Here is a 14,335-nt window from a genome sequence, read left to right on the forward strand (position 1 = left end):
TAGCATGTAACTAGCATGTTACTAGCATGATTCTAGCATGAATCAGCTTGTTTCTAGCATGAATTAGCATGTTGTTAGCATGATTCTAGCATGAATTAGCATGTTACTAGCATGACTAGCATGTCACTATCGTGTTGCTAGCACCTTTCTAGCAAGATTAGCATGTCAGTAGGATGTTAAAACTGTTAGCGTGTGTTAGAATAGCTAGTCACAGTCTCTGGGACAGTTGCTAGGGTGCTGAAATTGGTTGCTAGGGAGTGGCTAGTAAGTTTAAAGGTAATCAGTGATTGGCTGCTGGCTAGACTGAGTTGAATGAGGCCAGACTCTAGTCTGTAGGACAGTCTGATGCAGAGTTATGAGCTCACAAAGGTTGATCCAATGTTAAGTAAATGGGAGTCTTTTACAATGGAAGTCTATGGAACAGTTGCTAGGGTGCTGTAAGTGGTTGCTAGGGAGTGGCTAGTAAGTTAAAAAGTCATCAGTTATTGGCTGCTGGCTAGACTGAGTTAAATGAGTCCAGTTAGAAGTCTGTAGGACAGTCTAATGCAGAGTTATGAGCTCACAAAGTTTGACCCAATGTTAAGTCAATGGGACTTTTGGGATTTTTCTGGGTCGTTTTTCGGAAAACCCAAGGTCGGATCAGTTAGAAAAGATATAGCAACCCGAGTCAGACCAGTTCGAAGGTTTGACGAAAGTTTGAAGTATGTAGCTTGAAAGGCCTAGGAGGAGATACACTTAGAAATTAGTCTCAGAAGAAGAAGAAGAAGAACTAGATATTAAAGTTTGAGGACAAACTTTATGGTGGCTTGAAAAGCCGAGTCTGAATTAGCATGTTACTAGCATGAATTAGCAAGTAACTAGCATGATTCTAACATAAATTAGCATGTAACTAGCATGATTCTAGCATGAATTAGCATGTTACTAGCATGTTTCTAGCATGAATTAGCATAATTCTAGCATGAATTAGCATGTTACTAGCATGTTTCTAGCATGAGTTAGCATGTTACTAGCATGTTTCTAGCATGAATTAGCATGTTACTAGCATGATTCTAGCATGAATTAGCATGTTACTAGCATGTTTCTAGCATGAATTAGCATGTTACTAGCATGTTTCTAGCATGAATTAGTATGTTACTAGCATGATTCTAGCATGAATTAGCATGTTACTAGCATGATTCTAGCATGAATTAGCATGTTACTAGCATGAATTAGCATGTTATTAGCATGATTCTAGCATGAATTAGCATGTTACTAGCATGATTCTAGCATGGATTAGCATGTAACTAGCATGATTCTACCATGAATTAGCATGTTACTAGCATGTTTCTAGCATGAATTAGCATGTTACTAGCATGTTTCTAGCATGAATTAGCATGTTACTAGCATGATTCTAGCATGAATTAGCATGTTACTAGCAAGTTTCTAGCATTAATTAGCATGTTACTAGCATGTCTCTAGCATGAATTAGCATGTTATTAGCATGATTCTAGCATGAATTAGCATGTTTCTAGCATGAATTAGCATGTTATTAGCATGATTCTAGCATGAATTAGCATGTTACTAGCATGATTCTAGCATGAATTAGCATGTTACTAGCATGTTTCTAGCATGAATTAGCATGTTACTAGCATGATTCTAGCATGAATTAGCATGTTACTAGCATGATTCTAGCATGAATTAGCATGTTATTAGCATGATTCTAGCATGAATTAGCGTGTTACTAGCATGATTCTAGCATGAATTAGCAAGTTATTAGCATGATTCTAGCATGAATTAGCATGTTACTAGCATGAATTAGCATGTTACTAGCATGATTCTAGCATGGATTAGCATGTTACTAGCATGATTCTAGCATGAATTAGCATGTTACTAGCATGATTCTAGCATGAATTAGCATGTTACTAGCATGTTTCTAGCATGAATTAGCATGTTACTAGCATGATTCCAGCATGTTACTAGCATGTTTCTAGCATGAATTAGCATGTTGTTAGCATGATTCTAGCATGAATTAGCATGTTTCTAGCATGAATTAGCATGTAACTAGCATGATTCTAGCATTAACTAGCATGTAACTAGCATGTTACTAGCATGATTCCCGCATGAATCAGCTTGTTTCTAGCATGAATTAGCATGTTGTTAGCATGATTCTAGCATGAATTAGCATGTTACTAGCATGACTAGCATGTCACTATCGTGTTGCTAGCACCTTTCTAGCAAGATTAGCATGTCAGTAGGATGTTAAAACTGTTAGCGTGTGTTAGAATAGCTAGTCACAGTCTCTGGGACAGTTGCTAGGGTGCTGAAATTGGTTGCTAGGGAGTGGCTAGTAAGTTTAAAGGTAATCAGTGATTGGCTGCTGGCTAGACTGAGTTGAATGAGGCCAGACTCTAGTCTGTAGGACAGTCTGATGCAGAGTTATGAGCTCACAAAGGTTGATCCAATGTTAAGTAAATGGGAGTCTTTTACAATGGAAGTCTATGGGACAGTTGCTAGGGTGCTGTAAGTGGTTGCTAGGGAGTGGCTAGTAAGTTAAAACGTCATCAGTTATTGGCTGCTGGCTAGACTGAGTTAAATGAGTCCAGTTAGAAGTCTGTAGGACAGTCTGATGCAGAGTTATGAGCTCACAAAGTTTGACCCAATGTTAAGTCAATGGGACTTTTGGGATTTTTCTGGGTCGTTTTTCGGAAAACCCAAGGTCGGATCAGTTAGAAAAGATATAGCAACCCGAGTCAGACCAGTTCGAAGGTTTGACGAAAGTTTGAAGTATGTAGCTTGAAAGGCCTAGGAGGAGATACACTTAGAAATTAGTCTCAGAAGAAGAAGAAGAAGAATAATAATAAGTTTAAGATAGATAACAATATGCTGGCTTTTCAAGCCACCATAATAATAAGTTTAAGATAGATAACAGTATGCTGGCTTTTCAAGCCACCATAATTATAAAGGAAAATATATGTAAAAAAATAAATAAATTAGTTAGAATGCGACTCCTTGATAAGTGGAGATTACAGCACTACAGTAAAAAATAATCACATCGCTTCATGATGTCCTGAATTAACCACTTTTTGTATTGTGGTAGAGGTAAATGGCCGTTGTCATGGTGATTGCGGCAGACGCAGACAGCGCACGTAACCTATCGTGAGTTAGATCAGGCCAGCTAAACTGTAGCCACTGCTAAAATGAAATGCATGAGGAAACAACTCCTCACAAATATAAATGCCATGATCATATGTTACCGATGTTATAATTTTTAATGTACAGTTTAACAGGGTAAATTCTCTAATGGTCAGCGAGAGGCTACACCGTTTCAGTTAAACAGAAGCACACACTCGGGTAAATAAAAAAGACTGAGTTTACTGTGAATTTCGGTTATTTTATTCCCTGCATGCTGATGTCACTTCAGATTTGTTGTTTTTATCAGCTTTTTCCTCCCCATACGGTTTACGCTCTTTTTGTCTTGACATCAAACATGAATCTTCATGAATCACGTGTGTGTGTGTGTGTGTGTGTGTGTGTGTGTGTGTATCATGCGTCACATACCAAGAATAATTCTGATTGGATATTTTCCAAAAAACGTCCCTTGATAACGTTCTCGTCTCGTTTTTATTAGTCAATGAAAACGTCAGTATATTTTTATTGTAGTTGTCGTCATCATCGCTTAATTTTTATTTAGTTTTCATCTGTAAAAACCATTTACAATTTATGACAAATTTTAAACGAAATTAACACTGGTCTAGCTATGGATTGATTTCTTAATTAACGCTCTGCACTATGTTTTATAAGTTATTCTTAGTTAATGTATTTGCTTTGTGATTAGAAAAAATACTGTATAAATACTGTTTATTGCATAAATGTGTTTAATAAAATATTTTTTTGAATACACAATGAACACTGCTGTAGTTCCACTATATATCGTTAAAGCATTATAAACTATCAAAAGTAAACTATTTGACACATCGCCATGTATTTACTGTACTGTATTACTGTTTACAGCCATAATACAAACCAAGGGCGGTCGATTTTTGATCAATGAAATCATCAAAATGCTTTAGTGATTTGTGTTTTGTAACTCTGTGTTAATCTGTGAGTAATTTGTTAGACTAATTCAAACTGATAACCAGTGGGTCATTAAATTAACCCGCTAATAAAAGTAATTTGTTCACCAGTCAAAGTGCAGTGGTAGTTCTGCATATTGGCTTTGCTGGAAGTCAGGGAAGACAATGCAATACAAAGACCTGATGTCTGTTTATTGTCTTTCTTTATTGTTCTGTTATTCTGTTGTTTTTGTTTTTTTCCCTTCACCATCAGTTTCAATTCAGACTTCAAATTCGAAAGATATATAGTTTCATTTGCTTTGGTACTGTAGATTCAGAGCAGTGCAATGATTGATTTATTGAGTACTCTATTATACAAGCCACATAAATTATTATTATTATATATGTTTTTGTTCATTGAATTAAGCGAGTACCAGAATCTTTTTGTGTCAGTGACCAGGGAAGACTGATCTAACAGCATAGAGCTCTCTTCTTCCTGAAATATTGCATGCTGACAGAGTGCGTTTCTTTCAGCTTTTTTTCTGTCTGTTGACAATTTGTTCATCCTCACAGTGACGAAGCATTCCTGCAGGACTTGCCCCTGCTTGAAATGGAGCACTGCGTGTAAAGCAGTAGTTCATCCAAAAATGAAAAGTCAGTCAATATTAACCGCTCATGTCATCACAAACATTTATGCTGTGATTTTTTAGAAAACTAAAATTTTAGAAGAAGATTATTAATTGAGCTCCACAATGCATTTTTGCTTGCTTCTGTTGACTTCATTCTTCATGTACGAGCAGATGCAGCCATGGGAATCCTTTTGGCATGAGACTTCCAGTCTCATTCATTTACATTGATTATTAGGCATTAAAAACAGCTTATGTTGCAAACTAATATTTTCTTATTACATTATTTTACTTCTTATGTATAGTCATGAACACACTTGTTTGTAGAGCAAGAAGTTTGACCGTATTCTGTAGTTTATTATTTCTTGTCATTTGGCCATATGGCCACAGCCATATCACCCTGCAACCCAAGACCGGTTCCTCACTGAAGCCAAGCAGGGCTGAGCCTGATCAGTACCTGAATAGGAGACCACATGGGAAAACTAGGTTGCTGTTGGAGGTTGTGTTAGTGAGGCCAGCTCAACCTGCAGTCTGCGTGAGTCCTAACGCCCCAGTCAAGTGAAGGGGACACTATCTGTCAGTGAGTGGTGTCTTGTGGATGAGACATTAAACTGAGGTCTCGACTCTCTGTGTTCATTAAAAAATCCCATGGCACTTCTCGTAAAGAATAGGGGTCTAACCCCAGTGTCATCAGCCCCTACCCATAATGGCCTCCTAATCATTCCCATCCACTTAATTGGCTGTATCTCTAGTCTCTCCACTCCACCAATAGCTGGTGTGTGGTGAGCGCACTGACCCCTTTGTCTTGTGGCTGCCATCGCATCATCCAAGTAGATGCTGCACACTGGTGGTTTGGAGAACCCCCCTCATGGTATATGGTCATACACAATAAATGCGCTACATAAATACACATTACATTACATTTACATGTTGCTGAATCGATACAGCTGAATCGGAAGTTCTAAAACAATGGCAAAAATGAGCGCTCTTTCGCATCGAAGAATTAGATGAATAGACCATAACTGCTAAACAATGTCACAAAGAGTTCCTATGTTAGCTTTGTGTGACTATAGAAAAATTATTCACTGATAATCATACTTTTTTGGGGATGCAACAGAATTAAAATACTGAATATATTGAATAAAAAAATAATTGAAAAAGATAAAATAACTATTTTATTGACAGAAAAATGTTATTGACCGTGAGGCACCATTTTGCTAGTGTTGCCATGACAGCACAGCAGTGCTAGCAGCAGAAACGAGAGTACTACATAGAAATGTCCTGTTTTTTCCAGTGAACATGTGCAGTGCTTGCATAGATAAGTATGGATGTACTGAGCTTAATATCCACAGAGCAGAATATTGAGCTACTGCATTTTGAACTTTGACAGTGGTGCTTGTTCATGCTTGTGGACGTTCTATCAAAGGTTATTATAGTTAACGAAAATGAACAAAAAAAGGGGATCTGGCAAAACGTATGTTTATTTCATAACAGAACATCGTAATGGAATTTAAATAAGTGAATCATGCTTCAGTTGGGTTGCTAGATGTAATTGTAAGAATGATTTCAGGTCATGGTGATAGTTTAACTCACTGACATTATGATTGCGGACTACATATTTTTGATATTAAGTCCAAACATAGGAAGATTGTCACGAAAGAGCCGGTTCGCGTTAAAGATCCAAACTTCCCATCACTACTATCTGACCTCAGAAGCAGCCTTAGACACATATTTTACTTATTTAGGCTGCTATCTTGTGCGCTGTTGTATTTAAATTTGAGGATGGGTAGATGGTAGTGTTCTTGTGTTAAAAAATGTAGCCTATCTTTGGAGTTTTTATTATGCCATATTTATTCCGATGATTTTGAATCTTGCACCTAACAAATATCCTAATTTACAAAGAAACAACAAGCAAAAAACAAACACTAACACTAAAACTAATAAATACTAAATTAAAACTAAGCAATTTCAAAATATAAAACTAAAAGAAACTAGTAAATCTATCTTTAAAAACAAATTAAAACTTACTGACTTTGAAAACAAAAAGTAAAAAAAAACAAAAACAATCAAAAATCCAAAACTATTATAACCTTGGTTCTGTCCGCTGCTTTTGCTTTGGTCAGTACAGTAACAAACTGCTCTAGCCCGGTCAAAAACGAATGAGTTTTATAGCGTATTGCTTTCTGCAGAGATTACGACTGAAGTGAAAGGTCAAAAAAGGCAAACACCCTGGTTTGAATTAAAAAAAAAATTCTCCTGTTTATTCTTTCGAATTTTCAGCTGAAAATTCAGTGCATCCGTAATTATTTTGTAATTACATATGTACCATGGAACAAAACATGCCATGCTTAAAAACAATAAAAGTATTAGGGACAATGCTTTATTGATTGTGTGCATGCTGAATCCACCAATAGATTACAAATTCTCAAATGATTCGTCAGACTGTGATGCCCTAATCCTCTAGTAGTCTAGCTTTTCATTTTTCCAAAATCCTACCTCAGGTTCAAAGAGTTGCAGAAGCATATGGTCTGTACTGTTTCTTTTCCAGTGCCAGCAGCCTCTCATGTTAAAAAAACATTTCATCTTTAGAGAGTTTAATAGGGAAGTGTTACTTTGTGTGGGCTGGTTTGACTCGCATTACTTTCGCTGACATTCTGCTACTGGAGTTTGCGGATAGAAAGTGCCCTGCAGGGTACAGCAAGCTCTAGGCCCAGCGTCTTCAGTGAGCACTCGTTTAGACCAGCTCTCCAAGGCTGCCTGTTGTTTTGATCATTCCCTCTCCAAAATGCCAGAATGTGCTTGTGATTGAAATCACTTAAATTTTATTTATTTATTTTTTGCCAGTATGATCCTCCTGATTTCTTCTCTCAGGGGTAGAACAAGCTACCTAATGAAAATGTGTTACAGTAATTTGGTTTACAGGAAGTTGCCTTAGGGGGATATGTGCTGCAGACAGTGTGAGACCTGCTTTAACATTTTAAAGTCTCTAGAGCTCGCTGGATCACACTGCATCTTCAGAAGAGGAGGATCTCTGATACATGGCCCTTTCTTATTATTTTGCCCTCTCTTTTCTATCTGTAATCTGCGTGTTAATGAAGTGCTGACTCTCAATTGCGGTGCTTTTGTGATTTATGAACTCCCAGCATGACCTGCTCTGGCCTCCAGGAGTTAATGACTTCCATTGGGATGTGATGAGGGTATTGTGACATAACACAATGGCGGCCTCTTCATCTGAACCCCAGAAACATCCCAATTACCATGTTGTCCTGCAGTGGCTGAAACACAACCATCCATACCCAGATAGCATAATGTCATCAAGATTCTCCAAAGCAGAATAGAATCATATTCATTTTTGGAGGCACTCTTCCTAACTTGAATAAATAATTCAATGGGAATAAACTGGAAATTAATGGGTTTGAGAATTGTGGAATATATAAGGAGGTAAAGAATGCATCTTTTTGAGAAAATCCAGGTAATTGAGTATTAAATGGAGAATTTTAATATAAATTTATGTGGAAAGATATTCTTAAATCTGGTTCCAAAATTGGACTAAAATAGACTTAAAGTCAAAAAATGTATGACAAATGTAGTCCAATTGAATCTTTTATAAGCAAATTGTGTTCAAAAATAGCATTTCATTATTATTTATGAATATAAATTTGAGTAAGTCTGACTGCTATTTAACCTGTACAGTTATGGAGTGCTTTTGAAAAACCATCTTTGGTATCTGCAGTTAAGCATTTAAGCAACATTTGTTTTTCAACTAAGCACAACAAACTTTTTATACATTAGAGATAACAACTGTGATTTTGTGGCTAAACATACATTTCTAGATACTATAACATCATGCATCATGGCTTATCATGAATGTCATATCCGTATTTGCTTGTCCATGGTTTTGCTAGATAAAAATGAAACCTGATGAGAATCTCACCTGCTCATATACGGCTCCATTCCACCTGACTGCTTAGAGACTCCGATTTCTCCTCTCAGACAAGTACAGGAGAGAAAATGTCAGAAACCGAAGCTGTGATTTCTATCCCCGGCTGAAAATGTACCTGTGAAATATGCAGTGTGGTGTACTTTACATATACAAAAAAAAATGAATATGGGGTTGTCCTCGAGGATGGATATTCAGTTGGTTGCAAAATGGCATTTCTTTTCTCTTTTTCCACTACTTTGCATCCCCATATTCAGGAACACACTGTGCAGATGAGTTATGTCCAGTTTATAAATTAAGACTATGTTTTCTGTGATATAGACAGAGGGAATGCAGTGATGGAATTTATACAGACAATGCATATCAAAACATTGATATTTTCTGTCTGTGATTTATAACCATAGTCTGCTTAAAAATACATAATCTGCTTGTTTAGCTGACTGAGCACAGTTTTATCATCCACTTGTTGCATTTTCATCTTCTCAATGTGTCATGTCTTCACTGTATGAGGTTAAGAACACATCCGTAGATTCTCTGAAATGCATCTACTGATTATGCATTTAATCTTTTTATTTGTTATAAACCAGATCTGTACATGTCAAAATTACAGTTAAGATAAAAGGAAGGAAAATAAAAAGTCTTGTCTTTTGAGAATACTTATCAAATTATAACTACAATACATTTTATTAAAAATATTTGTAGTTATCCCTTTTTGTTTTGCCCTTGTTCAATTTTGTAAAGGGCTTTTGTGCAGCACTTTGCCGAAAATATTAGCCTTATAATATGGCCTAAACCAAGTAGCTTAACCATAAGTGTTATGTGCTAATTTAATAGCCTTTGGTTTTGATAATCCAATCTTTAAAAAAGGTATAATTTTTTTGCTTATTATATTTGTACATTTGTATATTTGTAGGAGATGTACAGCTTTACTTTTTTCTTACAGGTTTTTGGTGGAACAGACTGTTGTTTTCATTTGTTTAGGGATCATTGTAGCTGATGATTGTGGGACTGATTTAATAATGTTGGGTTAACACCTTATAAAGTAAAAACATGAAACGGTGATCTCGATTATCATAATATATCATGAAAATCATATGCTGATACATCCTTGTATATTAGTACTTGAATTCCTCAAGGCTGATTTAAACTTTCACCTGGCACCACGTTGTGAACCTCTACTGACTGTGCGCGCACCTCACGAAACGGAAGAGGCTTTTATACTTGACGTATTTGCTGTTGTGATTCTTTAAAATGGGGCGGTCAAAAGAAACCGACTTTAAAATCAGACTGATAACCATGCAAGTAGGAAGTTTCCGGAACTGTCATATCAACCGTCTTTCGGATGGAATGTTAAACCGAGGTCCTGACTTCTCTGTGGTCATTTAAAATCCCATGCCACTTCTCGTAAAGAGTACAGGTGTATCCCAAGTGTCCTGGCTAAAGTCCCTCAATGTGCCCTTATGATAATGACCTCCCAATCATCCATATCCACTGAATTGACTATCACTATCTCACCACTCCACCAATAGCTGGTGTGTAGTGAGCGCACTGGTGCTGTTGTCCAGTGGCTGCGGTCGCATCATCCAAGTGGATGCTGCACACTGGTGATGGTGTGGAGAGACCCCCCCTCATGATTGTGAAGTGCTTTGGGTGTATGACCATACACAATAAATGTGCTATATTACATTACATTACATTAATATATTTTATCATTAATTTGTTCAAGATTTTTATGCTTATTATTTTTAGAAATTATTTTAATGATTTATAAAGATTTTTATAACCATTCAAGATTTTTTTTTAAAATCAAACTTTGATGCGTCTCTTGCTTTTGTTCATATCTCGGACAGTTCTATCTAATATAGTTTATTAAAATATCAATGACAACAGGAACATTGGTTTCGCAAGTATATATTTTATTTTGGAAGGAATTTTATTTCTTTTTTTGTTATTTAACCTACTCCACAATTCACACATTACTGTCTGGCTAGTTTCTGTCCTAATAATATGCTAAAAAAGCAATAATGGTCCACCAACAAAGCCTAGAAAAATAGGGCATAAATATATTTTCCAGTTATCAAAGAAATAATTGGTTACTTCATTTTAGTTTTGTAACTTTTAAATAGTTTTTTCTTCACTTTCTTTATTGTCCACAAGTGGAAATTTATGTTTAAGCTTCACAACACAACCACATCAGCATTCACATTACACACGTCACAGAAAAAAAACAGGCAACACAAATACATTCAATCTCATCACATTAAAAACGGGAACAATCTTCAATAATGACATGTGCTTTGTTTAATTCTCATTGAATACATTTTTGGTTGTCTGTGTTTTACCTACAATTGCACTGCCAATTTTTATTACTCAAAATTAAAAAAAAAAAAATTTTATTCAAAATTGTAATATACATCAGTGTAAACAGTGGAAAACATATTCTGTAATTGTTTATTAAAACCACATGGGTCTCCACTTTTGCCTAGAATTATTGGTCATCTCTTTAACACTATGATCACGCATGGACTGATCATAAAGATGTCTGTACAGGCGTACACATTTCAGACAGAATCTTTTCAAACTGATTCATATTCAACTCGAATGAAATTCGGCGCCACGTGAACTGTTTGCTCCAGTCTCAAATTTCCTGCGCTCTGCCAGCCAAAATCATGTTGCGCTCACCCAAAGCGAACCTCCGCTAACACCGTGATGACGTCTCAGTAGTCGCTTACACCCAAAGCGAACCTCCGCAAACACAGCAATGTTTTCGTAGATCTGTGTGAATATTGAACATTTTGGCAGCATTGTTGTCTATACGTCTAACATTGTTGTCTATACGTCTAATCTAAAAAATATCAAATAAGAACTTTTTACATTTAAAAGCATTATGTACACAGTCAAGTCATTTGACTTCACGCTTTGCACCTACACTAATCTTATCTGCTGCTAAATGCACAATCAGATAAAATGTTATACAATATAATAAAAATGCAGGGGTGGTAGATTTATAGTCATTTCTGAATTGCGGGGGGTCCAATTTTGCAGAAATCTTCAGAGCTGTTCTAGTGCAGATTGCATGTGGGTCTTTGATTAGCATATCTTTCTAACCTCAGCCCAGAAAACCCTGCTCATCTCCACATGTACGTGACGGAATCTCCCGCTCCCTCACACTATGCCTCATTGAGCTCTCTCGTTCCATGAATGATTCACTAACCAAAATACACACTGGCCCGTGGCCGCTGTGTGTTGTAGTTCAAGCAAATGTGATTAATCGTGTTATTGATTAAGCACTGCAGTTGGTTGCACCTGGATCAAGAAAGAAGCCTGGCAGCAGTGTCATAATGCAGCACACTGTTGCTTTCTGGACATCCTCCATCCTGGTGATTATAGATGCAAAGTCTGCTGTGTCAGAGCTCTGTGGAGGATGACAGTTTGAGGTCAGCAACGTATGGATAACTCAGCCTCCTTTATTTTGCTTCGGAGTGCTCGTTTTATGTTCATGTGAGCATAAAACTGACAGCAAGAGGGGGAAGAGAGATCTGAAATGTACATCTACTAAGACCTGAAGGAATCGTTTAAAATTACTTAATCTATATTTTTAGCTAATTTTCTAGTAACCACACTATCCAAATTAGGGTTGGGTCGATAGACGATGCCATCATCCATCACTGATGGCCGATAGACATCACGATACTGAGCCAGAATTGCGATTCTTTGCTCCCCGTCGCAGCAGTAACCCGCTCACGAAAAATACACACTTAGGCTACGTTTGCACTAATATGTTTTTGTTTTAAAATGTCATTTTAGAACAAAAACGATCCACTTCCACACTAGCGTTTCATCTAGTATGTCTGAAAAGCCCTCCATCCACACTATAACGCTAAAAACGCACGTCACGTGACTACATGTGCTGCAGCATATGCGCACATCTAAGCTCCAGGCAGTCAGCAGATGATTTGAGCACAAAACCCCAGAAAGCAGTGCACGTCGAACAGTTTATCAAAGTTGTACCGCTGGATCGCGTCTCAATATAGTTGTTAAATGGGATATTTCATTAATTTTGTCTCTATCTAACGACACTTCTGTCTTTTGACTTTATCAGGTAACGTGTCACAGCATCAGTACACTGCTTCAATCTTTTGCTTTCATGCTTGTACTTAGTAATTTTAGTGAAAACCTCAGATAATGTTGGTTGGCTCCTGTTGGTTGTGCACCTTTTTTACCAACCAAGTTTGTCGACGCCATTATAACAACACATTTGGGTAAAACAAAGACCATGCGGGTCAGGTAGTTAAAAAAAACGGTAGGCTACAAATAATTATTTGGTTATAAATGAATTAATTATTCATGAATAATTAATTCGCCGGCTACAATGACGATGCCATCGTCCATCGCGATGTTTCACATTAGACATCGTATGATGCCAAATTGGTCGACATCGCCCAACCCTAATCCAAACATCCTTAAAACAAAGTCAGTTTGCTGTCTTAAAAAGTCAGTAAAACTGTAAAGTATCAAGGCTTGATTTAAGGGAATACATCTTATTTTGACCTGAAATTTCCCAGAACTGTGCATGATTACTATTTGCTGCTTATTATTAGTATTTAAAACTTTCAGAAATCCATAACTAACCAAATGTTTTTCCTGTCTGGGATTTATACGTTTGATGTTTTTTTACTTTTACTTAAGTCGTTGTCTTGTTTTTTTATATATATATTTTATTAGTTAGAATATGTACAACTCAACTTTTTACTGTTCACACAAGCAAAATAATGGTTTAAAGCCTTCAGCTTATATAGTGAACTTGCTTCTGATCATCTCATCATTTCTTTTTCAAGAGTTGAATCAATGTCAGATGAAAGAGTGATTTGAAATAGACTCATGTCTGCGAGTTGCTCTTGCTTATCAAATCATCTCAAGAACGCCTCCCCAGCACATCCTTTATGGTGTGAACCATTTTTACTGTGCTTCATAAATCATCAGCATAATTAAAGGTCTCACAAGGATGCAAACCATGTCATTAATTTAGCCCAGATTTGTGTGGCGGTGTCTAATTCTTGTTTATTGCAGAATAGCAACATGTAGTTAAAGTAAAAGACAAACACGCTGTTGTAGTTAGTGACATTTGCTGAATGTGCCATTGTTCTGGAAGCTACAGGGTCACATTATGTGCCGACACGAGTGGCTCTGCAAAAAGCAGATAAATAAACATTCAAAAGCCAGTTTCCGGGTCATCCAGATTGATTTAATTTGTATCGTATAACTTTTATGTAATTTGTTCCATGTCTTTTTATGGAAACCATTTTCTTTTCTGTCAGAACGTCCCACACTTTGAAAAGTGCAACCGTACCACTGACCGCGCTGCGCTTTTCATCTCTGATCAGTGGTGGTTTGTTATTTTGCCAATGTGAGACAAGCCAGACTGCCACTTTGTGTCTCCCACCCTCTCATTCATCAGTGTTGTTGGAATGAAATAATATCTTTGCTTTCTTTCACATCGCCCATTAAAGACCATATGCTTTTCTTTTTGTTCTCTATTAAGTAAATCCAACAAGATCAACTTTTCTAGGCTGCTGGCATTTTCCAAAGAAAACTGAAGATCCCCTTGACATAAATTGGCAGATATCCGTACATGCTGTTGTAGGGATCTCATTCGGATTCCCTGCTGTGCATGCTGGATAATAATTTTTTTTTTCCTTTTGTGTCGCTGTGATTAGTTTTGACATCTTGACTAATTG

At 36.7% G+C, this 14,335-nt stretch overlaps 1 protein-coding gene across 3 annotated transcripts in view; it reads left to right on the forward strand.

The window, feature by feature from the left end:
- Positions 1 to 14,335, forward strand: part of arhgap32b (Rho GTPase activating protein 32b) — a 141,776-nt gene that overhangs the window by 48,855 nt on the left and 78,586 nt on the right. The gene's annotated exons all lie outside the window — the stretch shown is intronic.

This window comes from Danio aesculapii, chromosome 21, assembly GCF_903798145.1.
Source record: "Danio aesculapii chromosome 21, fDanAes4.1, whole genome shotgun sequence".
NCBI classification, from domain to species: Eukaryota; Metazoa; Chordata; class Actinopteri; order Cypriniformes; family Danionidae; genus Danio; species Danio aesculapii.